Source organism: Neophocaena asiaeorientalis, unplaced genomic scaffold (genome assembly GCF_003031525.2).
Source record: "Neophocaena asiaeorientalis asiaeorientalis breed wild unplaced genomic scaffold, Neophocaena_asiaeorientalis_V1.1 scaffold254, whole genome shotgun sequence".
Lineage (NCBI taxonomy): Eukaryota > Metazoa > Chordata > Mammalia > Artiodactyla > Phocoenidae > Neophocaena > Neophocaena asiaeorientalis.
The window spans coordinates 3547683-3561908 of NW_020174705.1; the positions used below are offsets into that span (position 1 = coordinate 3547683).

A 14226-nucleotide genomic window follows, 5' to 3' on the forward strand; every position below is an offset into this window, starting at 1 on the left:
ACGTTTGGGCAAAGATTTGAAGGATGTGAGGGAGTGAATCATGTGGCTATCGGGGAGCAATGTCCCAGGCAGAGGGAAGAATCAGGGTGGTAGGAATGGCTTGCAGACGGGAACCCACCTGGTGGGTTCCAGGAACAGAAAGGAGGCCAGTGTGGCCCCAGTGGAGTAAGCCAGGGGGAGAGTCACAGGATGTGAACTCACAAAGGTCACAGGGATTATAAGCCACCATAAGGACTTGAGGTTGTACTCCAAGCAGGATGGGGATCTGGAGAATTTTGAGAAGAATTGAGGGGACTTCCCTGGTGGTACAGTGGTTAAGAATCCACCTGCCAATGCAGGGGACACGGGTTTGAGCCCTGGTCCAGGAAGATCCCACATGTCAACTAGAGAAAGCCCACGCGCAGCAACAAAGACCCAATGCAGCCAAAAATAAATAAATTAATTCAAAAAAAAAAAGCATTGAGAGGAGTTATGTGATTCGTCCTACATTTTTAAAAAAAGAATCCCTCGGGCCTCCCTAGTGGCGAAGTGGTTCAGAATCCGCCTGCCAATGCAGGGGACAAGGGTTCAAGCTCTGGTCCAGGAAGATCCCACGTGCCGTGGAGCAATTAAGCCCATGCACCACGGCTGCTGAGCCTGCGCTCTAGAGCCCATGGGCCATGGCTACTGAAGCCTGTGCACCTAGAGCCTGTGCTCTGCAATGAGAGAAGCCCACGCACCACAGCTAGGAGTAGCCCCCACTCACACAACTAGAGAAAGCCCGCACGCAGCAACAAAGACCCGACCGAGCCAAAAATAAAAAAAAAAAATTTCTTAAAAAAAAAAAAAAAGAATCCCTCTACTCACTGTTTTGGGCATAGATTATAAGTAAGGGCAGAGGCAGGAAACCCAGCTAGGAGGCTATTTCAGTGGCCCAGGTGTGAAATGACGGTAGCTTGGCTTTGCATAGTACCAGTGGATGGAGTTAAAAGTGGTTAGATTCTACATATATTCTCAAAGTAGAGCCAACAGGATGTGCTCATGGACCTGACAAGGAATGTGAAAGAAAGAGGAGTCAAGATGACTCCAAGGTTATCAGCCTGAGCAAGTGACGGGAGGATAGAGAAGACATTCCTGCAAAGGTGGCTCAAGCCTGGTTGCTCCCGCTGCTCTCATGAAAGTGAGTGGCTACGAGCACTGAAAAACTCTCCATCTCATTTCACACCCAGTGGTGATCTGCTGGCCACATCCCATCACACATCCATGTAACGAACTCCCCAGGCAGCCCCTTGATTTGCGTTGATCAGAAGCTGACTTGCACCCAACAGGCAGCCTGCTTGCTTATGTCGGCAGCAAACGCCATTCACATGTCAGACCACTAGTAAGAGTGGAAAAGAAGTGATTACCACATGAGGTTTCCTTGGTGAAAGCAGATGTAAATTTGGGCTTTCCTCCCCTCATCTGCAACACTACTTTGACAGTGGTTTATTTTGAAAGATCATTTTGAGTCGTGGAATAAGCACGGAATACCCAGGACACCTTTAAATTCTTTGTCCTATTGTGGTGTCAAAAGTCCAGTGAGCAACTCATCAGGTCAGCTTGACTCCCAGAGTTTTTCAGGGAAGGTTTTATTGAGCACCTACTATGTGCCTCGATATTTTGAACTGAGTTAAGGTGGGTGATGGAGTATTCATCATGATACCAATTCACTCACTGTGTGATTATCAACACTTTCTTAACACACAGTCAAAATATCATACTTTTATATTTAAATGATTATGTTTATATCCAAACATTGCTGTCCATTGTGCTCATCTACTTGCTGTGGCTGGAGCCTTCATGCCTGCTGTGCTATACATCACTTAGGGATTTTTCTCAAAGACTCATGATCCAAGCACTGAGGTTGCAGCTCAGAGCCACATTCGTCATGATACACACAGACTGTTAGAAAATGAATGAGCTAGGATTGTTTGGTTGTTTTAACTAATTTATTTATTTATTTATTTATGGCTGCGTTGGGTCGTTGCTGCGAGTGGGCTTTCCCTAGTTGCAGCGAGCAGGGGCTACTCTTCGTTGCGGTGTGCGGGCTTCTCTTTGTGGTGACTTCCAATTGCGGAGCACGAGCTCTAGGTGCGTGGGCTTCAGTAGTTGTGGCATGCGGGCTCAGTAGTTGTGGCTCACGGGCTCTAGAGCGCAGGCTCAGTAGTTGTGGCCCACAGGCATAGTTGCACCGCGGCATATGGGATCTTCCCGGACCAGGGCTCGAACCCGTGTCCCGTGCACTGTCAGGCGGATTCTTAATGACTGCACCACCAGGGAAGTCCCTGTTTGTTTTAAACTATATTTAATTCTGTCAGGGCCAACAGAAAAATCACTTGGACCTGGATTCTCTCCGCTTTTACCAGGTAATCAGTCTGGGTTGTCAAAAAAAAGCATCCACCCCTCTTGCCTGTGTTCAAGGAGAGGAAGTCTGACTTTTCGGCCTAGAAAACTCCCGTTCAGGCAGCTGGCACCTGTCTGGAATCGAGGCTAGAAGACACACACACAAAAGCAGTGAAATTAGTTGGTACAGAAAAGCCAGGCAGTCCACCTCCATGTACGCAATTTATTGCAAGACAAAGTGTTGGCTCATCGCCTGGGAGCCCCAGACACGCCCTCCCAGCCCTGTGAGGGAGACAGCAGGAGAGCCCCCCAAAGCTTAGCCTCTGCAAAACTGAAGCACATGAAGTCAGTCTGTACCTTTTCTTTCCGTGTTTCTCTCTCCCTCAGCCTTGACCACACCCAGCCAGTGCACTCCACCAGACCTGAGATGAAACCCCGAGTCCCCTGCATTGGTAGGTGGATTCTTAACCACTGCACCACCAGAGAAGCCCCAAGTTACACAAGTTCTTTAAGTCTAAGTCTCCTCATCTTTTAGGCAGAGAAAAGATTACCTACCACAGATGATTAAAATAGGAATTAAATAAGATAGTTAATATAAAGCAAACACTGTTGGTTGGCTTTCCCAAGCGCTGGGGAGGGCTTCTCCTCTTAAATAAGAATGTAAGAATTTGCTAAGGGAAAGCTCTTTAGCCTTTCACTCTTCCTCCCTTCTTCTTCCTGCCTGGAATGTATATGTGAGGCCCAGACGTGCAGCAACCATCTTGCAACCATGAGACAAGAGGCTTGAAAATGAAGGTCTATGCTGGGGATAGAGGAACAGAAAAATGGAGAGAACCTGGGTTCCTGATGATCATTGATACCAATCCTTTTTTGGCATCAGAATCTGAAGTAGCATTTTCTGCTGCTTGCATCCATATGCATTCCAAAGTAATACACTGTCTTAACTGTTTCCTAAAGAACACAGCTCTGAGGTGTGGCGGGCATGTGGTTTTACTGTGTTGGACAAGATCGCTGAAGTGAAATTAAAGTTTGAGAATTGCATGAAAATGTTAATCATGGGAACTATGATTAATCTGAGAATCCTCATACTTTCATAAGTGAGGAAAATTATAGTGTTATTGTTATAAAACAACGGAGGTTATCAAATCGTTTGTCACTGGAAAAGATCCTTTGGTAAATATTTCCCTTGAAAGTAAATGAATATAACAAAAGAAGTACAAAGCTTGTAACATGAAAATTATTAAATATTATAAACCAGAAAGTAGATTAGTGGAAAAGAATCTGAAAAGGAATATATGTATATATACACAACACATACATATGTATTATATAGAAAACTGAATCATCGGACTTCCCTTGTGGCGCAGTGGTTGAGAGTCCGCCTGCCCATGCTGGGGACACGGGTTCGTGCCCCAGTCCGGGAGGATCCCACATGCCGCGGAGCGGCTGGACCCGTGAGCCATGGCCGCTGGCGTCCGGAGCCTGTGCTCCGCAACGGGAGGGGCCACAACAGCAGTGAGAGACCCGCGTACCGCAAAAAAAAAAACTGAATCACTGCTGTATACCTGAAACTAACACAATATTGTAAATCAACTATACATCAATTTAAAAATTAAAAAAAAAAAAAGAAAGTAGATTAGTGGCTGCCAGGCCAGGGATTGGGTTGGGGTGGGGAGTTAATGCTAAGGTGTATTTGGAGTGATGAAAATGTTCTGGAATTAGATAGTGGAGATGGTTTTACAACTTTCTGAATGTACCAATGAAGTATACACTTTACAAAGGTGAATTTCACAGAATGTGAATTATATCTCAATCACCAAAGAGTGAATGAAGAGAAAAAAAGTAAAATAAACCAAAAAGTAAGTGGACTGACTAATCAAAGCCTTTTTCGAACTTCCATATAAGTCCAATAAATTGACCTCTTAGCCCAAAGACACATCCATGGAAATTTCCACTGAAAATAACCTGAGAATTCTGTCATAGCGCCTCCTCTTTGGCAGTATTCCCTAATAATACTATGGCCTGCTGTCTATACTCATAATTGAAGGAAATATTACATATCCATTAGGAGTTAATAAAAATAGATTGGTAATTTTTTCCCATCGGAAACAAAGCCCATAAAGAAGGATATAAAATACTTTGTGCAGTTCTTGGCATACAGTAGGTGCTCAATAAAGGTTAGCTATTATAATTATTAGTGGACTGCCAGTGAATGTGGATAGAATTCAAAAGCTCTCCATTACTGCTTCTATGTGGACTTCCTCTCCCTCCTCCCAAGGTCCCAACATTTGGCTACCCCTACTCAGCCTTCCCACAGTCCTGACAGACGACTATGCAAGATCTGAGAAGTGGACTCAAGCTGAGATATAAATGACTGATGGAGCCCCCTCATGTCCCTTCCTTTCCCTTCCCTTCCCTCCACTGTCTGTTCTCAGGCTCTATCACATCTAAGTCATCCATACTTGCCACCCATGTGGGTGGGCAATACATCTTTCATTGACAAAAATGACCCTATTGCCTCCCAAACTATTTCTCCAGGAAGTAGGAGGGATGGGTCTAGGCTAACACAGTGTGGTCTCCATGGCAACAAAGCAAACTGGCTCATCCCAAGGGACTGGACTTCTGACACAGGAAGCAACGTAAGAGTCAGCCTTAGGCTCTCACAGCCTCAGCACCCACTCTCGCCGACACCCCAGGCTCCACCCAGATCCTCCAACCTGGGTCCCACACTCCCAGCCGTACTCTGACAAAGAGGCTGGGTTGGGGAGACCTAGGGCGCCAGACACACACCCAGGATGTGCTCACCACTCCCCAGAGCCAAAACGTCCTGGCTGAAAAACAGAGAAGCGAAACCTATGAAGAATCAGGGCTTGTTTCCAGGCCTCCAAGTACTCCCACTCTGACCCATCCATTGTGTATGTGTGTAGACAGAGATGACAGAGACCTGTAGATGATAGAGACACAGATGACACAGGGAGAGCTCAGTTACACATTCGACACACACTCTCTCATGTGATCATGTCGACCTGGGCAGAAGTATTTTATTGATGAGAAAACTGAGCTTAACAGAGGCTTTTTCAACTTAGCTGAGGTCACCAGCTGACAGGAGATTGAGGAGAGGCTAGCACCAGATTTGAGGACTTACCGGGAACTGACAGCCCCACCTGAGCTTCCCGGCATCTCCCAGATTCACCAGACAACGTGAGGACCCTACATCTGTGTCCAGGGCTGGCCCCCACCGGCACAGCACCCCTGCCCTCCTGAGATCCTCCTTACACAACAGGCTCCAGCCAGACCACTGCCTCAAACGCTGGGGGAACAGATCAGTTCTTCCTTGGTCTCCTCCGCCAGAGCACAAGCTTCACTCATGGAATCAGGGGTTCATGGGCTGGATTTTCACCCTCAGAATCTGGGTCTGGAAGAGTACGCCTGGGACTGAACTTCTGACTCCTCAAGCTGAGGTTGGGGGCCTCAGGTAGAGCCGACAGCTGAGGATACTGAGTACTGGTTGAATAAGCGAGCAAATTCCAGGAATATTTTCATCTCCCAAATGTTAATTCACAGTATTAATGATTACACCACAATTTTAAAAATTTAGAACACTAGGTAGATTATGCACACAGATAAAATTTTTATTGTGCTAAAATAAACATAACACGATGTACCATTTTAATTATTTTTAAGTGTACAGCTCAGTGGCATTAAGAACATTCACACTGTCGTGCAACCGTAACCACCGTCCACCTCAACATTTTCATCTTCCCCAACTGAAACTGTATTCATTAAACAACTCCCTATATCCCCTCTCCCCAGACCCTGGCAACCACCATTCTACCTTCCGTCTCTATAAATTTGACTATTATAGGTACCTCATATAAGCAGAATCATATAATATTTGTCTTTTTGTGCCTGGCTTATTTTACTTAGCATCACCTCAAGGTTCATCCATGTTGTAGCACATGTCAGAATCATATAATGTTTAAAAGACACTCACTGGATCATCAAAACATGTTGACGACCTCTTGTTGCAGTCAGGGCCCATTCTCAATGCTCCAGATCAAAAAAGGTAAATGACAGAGTCTCTCCTCCAAGATGTCAGCCAATGAAACTCATGTTTAAAGGGTCCAATGTGCTACTGGAGGAGAGACAGCCAACATACCCGGCCTTCCTCTCCACCTTTGCAAATGGCTTTCTGGGACTTCCCTGGTGGCACAGTGGATAAGAATACGCCTGCCAATACAGGGCACATGGGTTCAATCCCTGGTCCAGGAAGATCCCACATGCCACGGAGCAACTAAGCCCATGCACCACAACTACTGAGCCTGCGCTCTAGAGCCCATGTGCCACAACTACTGAGCCCATGTGCCGCAACTACTGAAGCCCGCGCACCGAGAGCCTGTGCTCCACAACAAGAGAAGCCACCACAAAGAGAAGCCCACACACCACAACGAAGAGTAGCCCCCACTCACCACAACTAGAGAAAGCCCACACACAGCAACAAAGCAGCCAAAAAAATAAAAATTAAATTAAATCTTTAAAAAAGAAAGAAAGAAAATGGCTTTCTACACTACAGCCTATAAACTATGGACCATTTCTCCAGGTGAATCTATTGATTCCAGAAGACAATGTAAAAATGGAAATGACTAATGGGAGGAATTTCAGGCCACATCAGGGTGGTGAGTAACAAGTATCAGATGGTCCAGTGCCAAATCCTCAGGTCATGCTCCGGAACAGCATAAAGTGGTCACTTTGTCTGTGGATCTTTCTGCAAGTTCTGAAGGACACCAAGACTTCCCATCCAGCAAGACCACTGCTTCGGCGCCCACGACCACCAGTATGCCTGCAGGGAGGCTGCAAGAAGGCCATGGATGGAATGAAAATCAGAGTTCCAGGCAGTGATAGGAAGTAGAGGGAGGGAGGCAGCATTCACTGAGCTTCTATTCAAAGCAAGTGCCACACTAGGTGCACCTACACACAGCATCCCACTGAACAATCCCAACAGCCAAGTACATGAGATGCCATCACTTCATGTTTATAGATGCAGAAACTGAGGCTCAGACGAGTGGATAAACTACCCAAGGTCACACAGCTAATTAGCGTTGGAACGGGCAAGCAAATTCAGCCTTGTTTAAACTCAGAGCTCTTTTCTTTAGCCCATGATGCCTCTCATCCCACGATGGGGAGTGATATGTTCCCCACCTCTCGCCTCCACACTCTCCCCCACTTAAGACCCCAGACGTGCATCACAGAAGACACTTTAATGGTGGGAGCCACAGAAAGCACAAGGGTGTTATCCTCCTCCCACAGAGACCATGAAGGGGGCTGGGGGTCCCTCGAAAGAGGACCTCTGGAAAGGACAGGTCTACTATGAGACCTTAAATGAGAAAAGGGAAAATGCCTACAGCACCGACAGCTTAAGCATGGGCAGGGCTGCTGGCTTAAATGAAGGATGCTCGAGCAGCTTTTCTAATTAATGATGGTTGAGTCATAAGAAGAAAAAGAAGTTGGTTCCAAGCTGATGCTAAAAGAAGGGTGCCCTCTGCAAAGTACCTGAGTAGATGTCTCCTGCAGCCGCGTCCCCCACTCACCCCTCCAGCCCTGATGCCACACCTTCTGGCACCTTCTCATAAACAGAGGCTGCAAAGAAGCAGGAGGCCTAGCCCAAAGGGGTTGGGAGAGCTCACCTTGGCCAAACAAACGATTGGCAAGGTTGCTGATGGGGAAGGCCCTTCCACGTGGCTGAATGGGCCACAGCTGGTCTTGTACATCAGCTACAGCATAATCTGAGGGGCAATGGCAAGTCCACCTCTCTACACTGATGTCACAGCTCCTGAGATCTCACCTTCAAAAATGACTTTCTTTGGGTTCCTTTCCCGAGGAGTTTTCTTGGGAGGAGAACATGCATCAACTCCCAGTGAAGTGTTAGGTACAGAATCAAATGGATCTTGAAGGTCACATGATCCTGCCCAGTGCAGGAATTTCTGACAGCATCTGCTTGTATATTCCAGGGATATGGAAACCACAATCATGGTTGTACAGCTCCCATAAAGTTCTTTACCTTGAGCCAAAATATTTTCCTATAGCTTCTTCTCCTGCTCATATGGCATTGGGAACAAATGTGCTTCTTCAAGGCAGTCTTGCAAGCCCCCAAGTACCTCTCCTGAGAACCCCAGTTCTCCCAGCTCTTCCTTGTGGTGTAACTTTCAGGGTACCCCCTTTCCAGGACGCCTCCAATGGGCCCACTCCAAATTAGCAATAAGACCCCCGCCTGTGTGTGTAGAACTGCAGAGACAAAGTGTAGAATCCCAGTTATTTGTATACACACACACATACACATACACACACTTACACAACCAAGGGAAAAGCAAAAGGCTCCAAATGGAGGTAACCCAATAGACCCCTGGGAAGCATCAGATGTGTTAGTCACTCCTGGACGCAAGAAGCAGCAACTGTCTCAAGTTAGTTCATGCAATACTGTTAGGACACTTGTAGAAATAAGGAATAGAGAAACCTTAGCAACAGACCCTTGGAGAAATCAAACACCTGAGCCTTGTGGGAAGAGCAGGATTCTCCAGGAGAGCAAGGCCGGCCAGGCACTGGAACTGGAAGGCCATTGGAAATCCAAGGCAGCTTGGGAAAGCAGGCCATCTCGTAGACCCGCAAGCAGTAGGCATTCTGAGGCTCATTCCAGTGCTCTGCCACTAGTCATTCAGCTCCCCTCTCACTCTGCTTCCTCTCATCCATCTCTTTTTTCTTCTCCTCTGCCAAGTGTGTGGTTGATCCTGCCCCATTTCCCAGTTCACTCAGGCACAGCTCTCCGGGCCCCCGCAGAGCTCACTGGCCACTGCTGCTCAGGAACGAGCAGAGGAGGCTCATCAAGAGCTGGAGGCATCCCAGTTTCTCTCAAGAGGAGGACGGTGAGCAGGACCAGCCTGTGACTGACCTTTGTAGTACATCCGGTGCCCAGAAGGGAAGACTAAGAAGGTGTTCATTTCAGGGCACACAGGAAATAAGCAAACACAGACTTCTTGGTTATCAGGTCCCCAGAGAGAGAATCGACTTGATTCTGATATACAGATGGAAGGAACTCATGAGAATCACCCCACGTGACCAGCTGCTTCTTGTTGATGATCATTTGGGGCTCTGAATAGTTCCCAAGCCCAAACATCAGGCCCATCATCTGTCCATGTACCACTTCACTTTCAACCCTCTGTGGCTTCCACGTTCCTCTATTAAAATAAAAATGCAGGACTTCCCTGGTGGCACAGTGGTTAAGAATCCACCTGCCAATGCAGGGGACACGGGTTCAAACCCTGGTCTGGGAAGATCCCACATGCCACGGAGCAACTAAGCCTGTACACCACAACTACTGAGCCTGTGCTCTAGAGCCCATAAGCCACAACTACTGAGCCCATGTGCCACAACTACTGAAGGCCGCACGCCTAGACCCCGTGCTCCACAACAAGAGAAGCCACCACAATGAGAAGCCCGCGCACCACAAGGAAGAGTAGCCCCCGCTCACTGCAACTAGAGAAAGCCCACGCGCAGCAATGAAGACCCAACGCAGCCAAAAATAAATAAATATAAATAAATAAATAAATTTATTTTTTTAACTATTAAAAAATAAAATAAAAATGCTGCTTAGGAATAAATTTAATGAAAGATGTGCAAGGTTTTTATATTGAAGACTACCAAACACTGTTGAGAGAAATGAAAGACCTAAATGAATAAAGACATGTACCATGCTCATGGATTAGAACAATGGTCCCCAACCTTTTTGGCACCAGGGACTGGTTTCATGGAAGACAATTTTTCCACAGACGGTGGGGGGTGGGGGTAGGGGGATCATTCAGGCGGTAATACGAACAATGGGGAGCAATGTGGACCAGCAGATGAAGCTTCACTCTCTTGCCTGCCACTCACCTCCTGCTGTGCGGCCCAGTTCCTTACAGTCCGTAGACTGGTACCGGTCCATGGCCCGGGTGTTGGGGACCCCTAGGTTAGAAAACTCAATATTGCTAAGATGTCAATTCTCCCCAAATTGATCTACAGATTCAATATAAACCCAATCAAAATTCCAGAAGGCTTTTTTTTTTAGAAATTGACAAGCAGATTCTAAAATTTAAGTGGAAATGAGGACCTAGAATAGTCAAAATAATTTTAATAAAGAATGAAGTTGGTGGACTTACAGTAGCTGATTTTAAGACTTACTATAAACAACAGTAATTAAGACGCTTGGTATTAGAGGATACACAAATAGATCAATGGAACAGAAAACAGAGTCCAGAAATAGACCTACATATATATGGCCAATTGATTTTCAGCAAAAGTACCAAGATAATTCAATGGGGAAAGAAAAATATTTTCAACAAGTGGGCTAGAGGGCTTCCCTAGTGGCACAGTAGTAAAGAATCCACATGCCAATGCAGGGGACACGGGTTCCAGCCCTGGTCTGGGAAGAGCTCACATGCCGTGGAGCAACTAAGCCCGTGAGCCACAACTACTAAGCCTACGCTCTAGAGCCCGCAAGCCACAACTACTGAAGCCCGTGTGCCACAACTACTGAAGCCTGCGCGCCTAGAGCCTGTGCTCCACAACAAGAGAAGCCACTTCCCAACAGTGAGAAGCCCTCGCACCGCAAGGAAGAGTAGCCCCTGCTCGCCACAACTAGAGAAAGCTCACACACAGCAACGGAAGACCCAACGCAGCCAATAAATAAATATAAATAAACAAATAAAATATATTTAAAGAAAAAAAAACAAGTAGGCTAGAATAACTGTTGGGAAAAAAGAAATGAATCACAACTTACTACATTACACCAAAAAATTACGTTGAAATAAATCCTAGACCTAAATGAAAAACTAAAACCATACAGCATCTAAGAGAAAACATAAGAATATCTTCATGACCTTGAAGTAGGCAAATATTTCTTGGGCAAAACACAAAGAGCACTAGCCACAAAAAAATGAGTAAACTGGAATTCATAAAAATGTTTAATTTCCAACACACCAACCCAAATTGCTACAATTAAACAGACTGACAGCACCAAATATTAGTGAGGATATGGAGCAACCAAAACTCTAAAATGTTGATAGGAGTGTAAAACGGTAAAACCACTTTGGAAAAAAGTCTTCCAGTTTCTTATAAAACGAAAAATAGGGCTTCCCTGGTGGCGCAGTGTTTGGGGGTCCGCCTGCCGATGCAGGGGATGTGGGTTCATGCCCCGGTCCGGGAGGATCCCGCATGCCACGGAGCGGCTGGGCCCGTGAGCCATGGCTGCTGGGCCTGCGCGTCCAAGGCCTGTGCTCCGCAACGGGAGAGGCCACAACAGTGAGAGGCCCATGTACAACAAAAAAAAAAAAACGAAAAATAAAACCATAGACTCAGCAACTCCATTTCTAGGTATTTACCTAAGAAAGAGGTAAACACGTGTCCATGAGAAGACTTTTACAAGAATATCCATAGCAGTTTTATCCATAATGCCCAAACTTGGAAATGTCCCAGATGTCCATCTATAAGAAACTATGGGGACTTCCCTGGTGGTGCAGTGATTAAGAATCTGCCTGCCAATGCAGGGGACACGGGTTCAAGCCCTGGTCCAGGAAGATCCCACATGCCACGGAGCAACTAAGCCCATATGCCACAACTACTGAGCCTGTGCTCTAGAGCCCGTGTGCCACAACTACTGAGCCTGCGTGCCACAACTACTAAAGGCTGCGTGCCTAGAGCCCGTGCTCCACAAGAGAAGCCACCGCAATGAGAAGCCTGCACACCACAATAAAGAGTAACCCCCGCTCGCCGCAACTAGAGAAAGCCCACACGCAGCAACAAAGACCCTACACAGCCAAAAATAAATAAATAAATATATTTTTAAAAAGAAAAGAAAAAAGAAACTATGGTAAAGTTGCACTACTCAGGGAAAAAAAAGGCATAATGCACAGTCACAACAATATGGGCAAATCTCAGAAACATTATGCTGAGTGAAAGAAATGGGTACCTAATATATGATTCCAATTATATGAAGTTCTAGAACAGACACAATTAATCTATGTTAGAGAAAAACACAACTGTGGTTGCTTCTGGGGGGCTAATGTAGGAATTGATCAGGAAGTGGCATGAAGGTACTTTCTGAGGTGATGGGAATGTTCCATATCTTTTTTTTAAATAACAGCTTTATTGAGATATATTTCATATGCTATATAGCTTACCTTTTTAAAGTGTACAATGCAGTAGTTTTCAGCTTATTCACAGTTATGCAACTGTCACTACTAACTCCAGAAGAAACCTGATATCCATTAGCACCCCTCCACCCCTAGCCCACCCCTGAACAATGCATCTACTTTCTCTCTCCATGATTTGCCTATTCTAGACATTTCGTATAAATGGAATCTTACAATACGTGGCCTTTTGATCTTCCTTCCATCACTCAGCATCACATTTTTAAAGTTCATCTACGTTGCAGCATGAATCAGAACGTCCTTCCTTTTCATGGCTGAGTAATATTCTGTTGTGTGGATGGGCAACATTGTGCTTATCCACTCCTTTATCATTTCAGGTGATGGACATTTGGGGAAGAGCTTGACTGGAAAAGGCACAAGGGAACTTTCCAGGGTGACATAGTACTTACCTGAGTATATATATTTGTCAAAACTTACTGAACTGCGCACTTAAAATATGTGCATTTTATTGTAAATAAACTATAATTCAAAGAAGAAGGCCCCAGAGAGAAAAGAATAAAGAAAGACAGAAAGAAAGAAAACTGGGAAGGAAGGAGGCAGGCAGAGAAGGAGGAAGAAAGGAAAAAGAAAATATATTCTGGGAGGTAATTCCTCCTTGTTTTAGCCACGACCCTCATGGGTTATTTGAAGGGTGGGAAATCACTGATGTCAACCCCCACCCCCTGCCAGCTTCCCCAGTGGGCTGTAGCAAACTGTGTTCAGTGGGGATCAAGCTGTGCTTGGGATCCCCCCAACGACCCTGTGATTATCTGAGCGTACTCACCAATCAACTCTTGTTGCCTTCACGGGGCACATTCTACTGCAGAGAAAACCCGCCTTTACTGCACCCAATTTGCAGAGTCTGCTTTGGGCTGGCCCACCCCCGTACAGGCCCCCGCACCCACTCAATCCCTATTGAGATCATCTGAGTTCTCTGCTCACCGGGCAACTTTGTGAAGCCAAGTCGTCCTCCCAGGGAGATTTTCCTGCTGCAACGGGGAGATGTAACTGGTTAGCCCGGCAGTTCTAGCTCTAATTTAAGTCAATAAATTGACATTTTTTAAATATTTTTTTTACACCTGAAAGAAGGCCTGGCAGGCAGGGAAGGTGCCGAGGACTTAGTCACAAATTGCATCAGGACACCCGGGGCAATGAATATTTTGTCTCCTCGTCAAAGGACACTTAGGATTCCGCAGGTTAATAAAACGGTCAAGCAGTGGGATTTTCTTTAACTCAAACTGTAGAGCATCTAGTGGTTGCAATGAGACAGGCTGGGACCTGGGACCCTTTGCTGCAGTGCTTGCACCTGGACAAACGTCTCCTGGATCAACAAAATACAAAGAAACCATAAGACTAAAAATAACAGCGTGCTTGGCAGTTAGGGCAAATTATGGACAAAAGATACACAGAGAAAAAGCCCAACTGCCACTTCTGAAGAGCCAGGAGCAAAAGCAGGGCGTTGGGAGAGAAAGCAGGGTCCTGCGCACGCCCCCTGCACACATCACCAAAGGGGTGGGCAAATCACCTAAGCCTCCCCTCCAGCGGGACCCCTGGACACACCCCACCTTCACTCCATATAAGGAACAAGCTCACGCCACCTCAGGGAGGGAGGGAGCAAGGAAACTTGTTGTTTGTTCTTGCTCCCCCA

The 14226-nt window shown here is 46.1% G+C and overlaps 1 long non-coding RNA gene across 1 annotated transcript in view; it reads right to left on the reverse strand.

Annotated features, from left to right (window-relative positions):
• Positions 1-2273: 2273 nt before the first annotated feature.
• The window catches only part of LOC112409560 (uncharacterized), a 32514-nt gene continuing 20561 nt past the window's right edge, over positions 2274-14226 (reverse strand). Inside the window, exon 3 of the long non-coding RNA XR_003005165.1 lies at positions 2274-2508. This is a non-coding gene — a long non-coding RNA (uncharacterized LOC112409560). The remainder of the gene's footprint in view (positions 2509-14226) is intronic.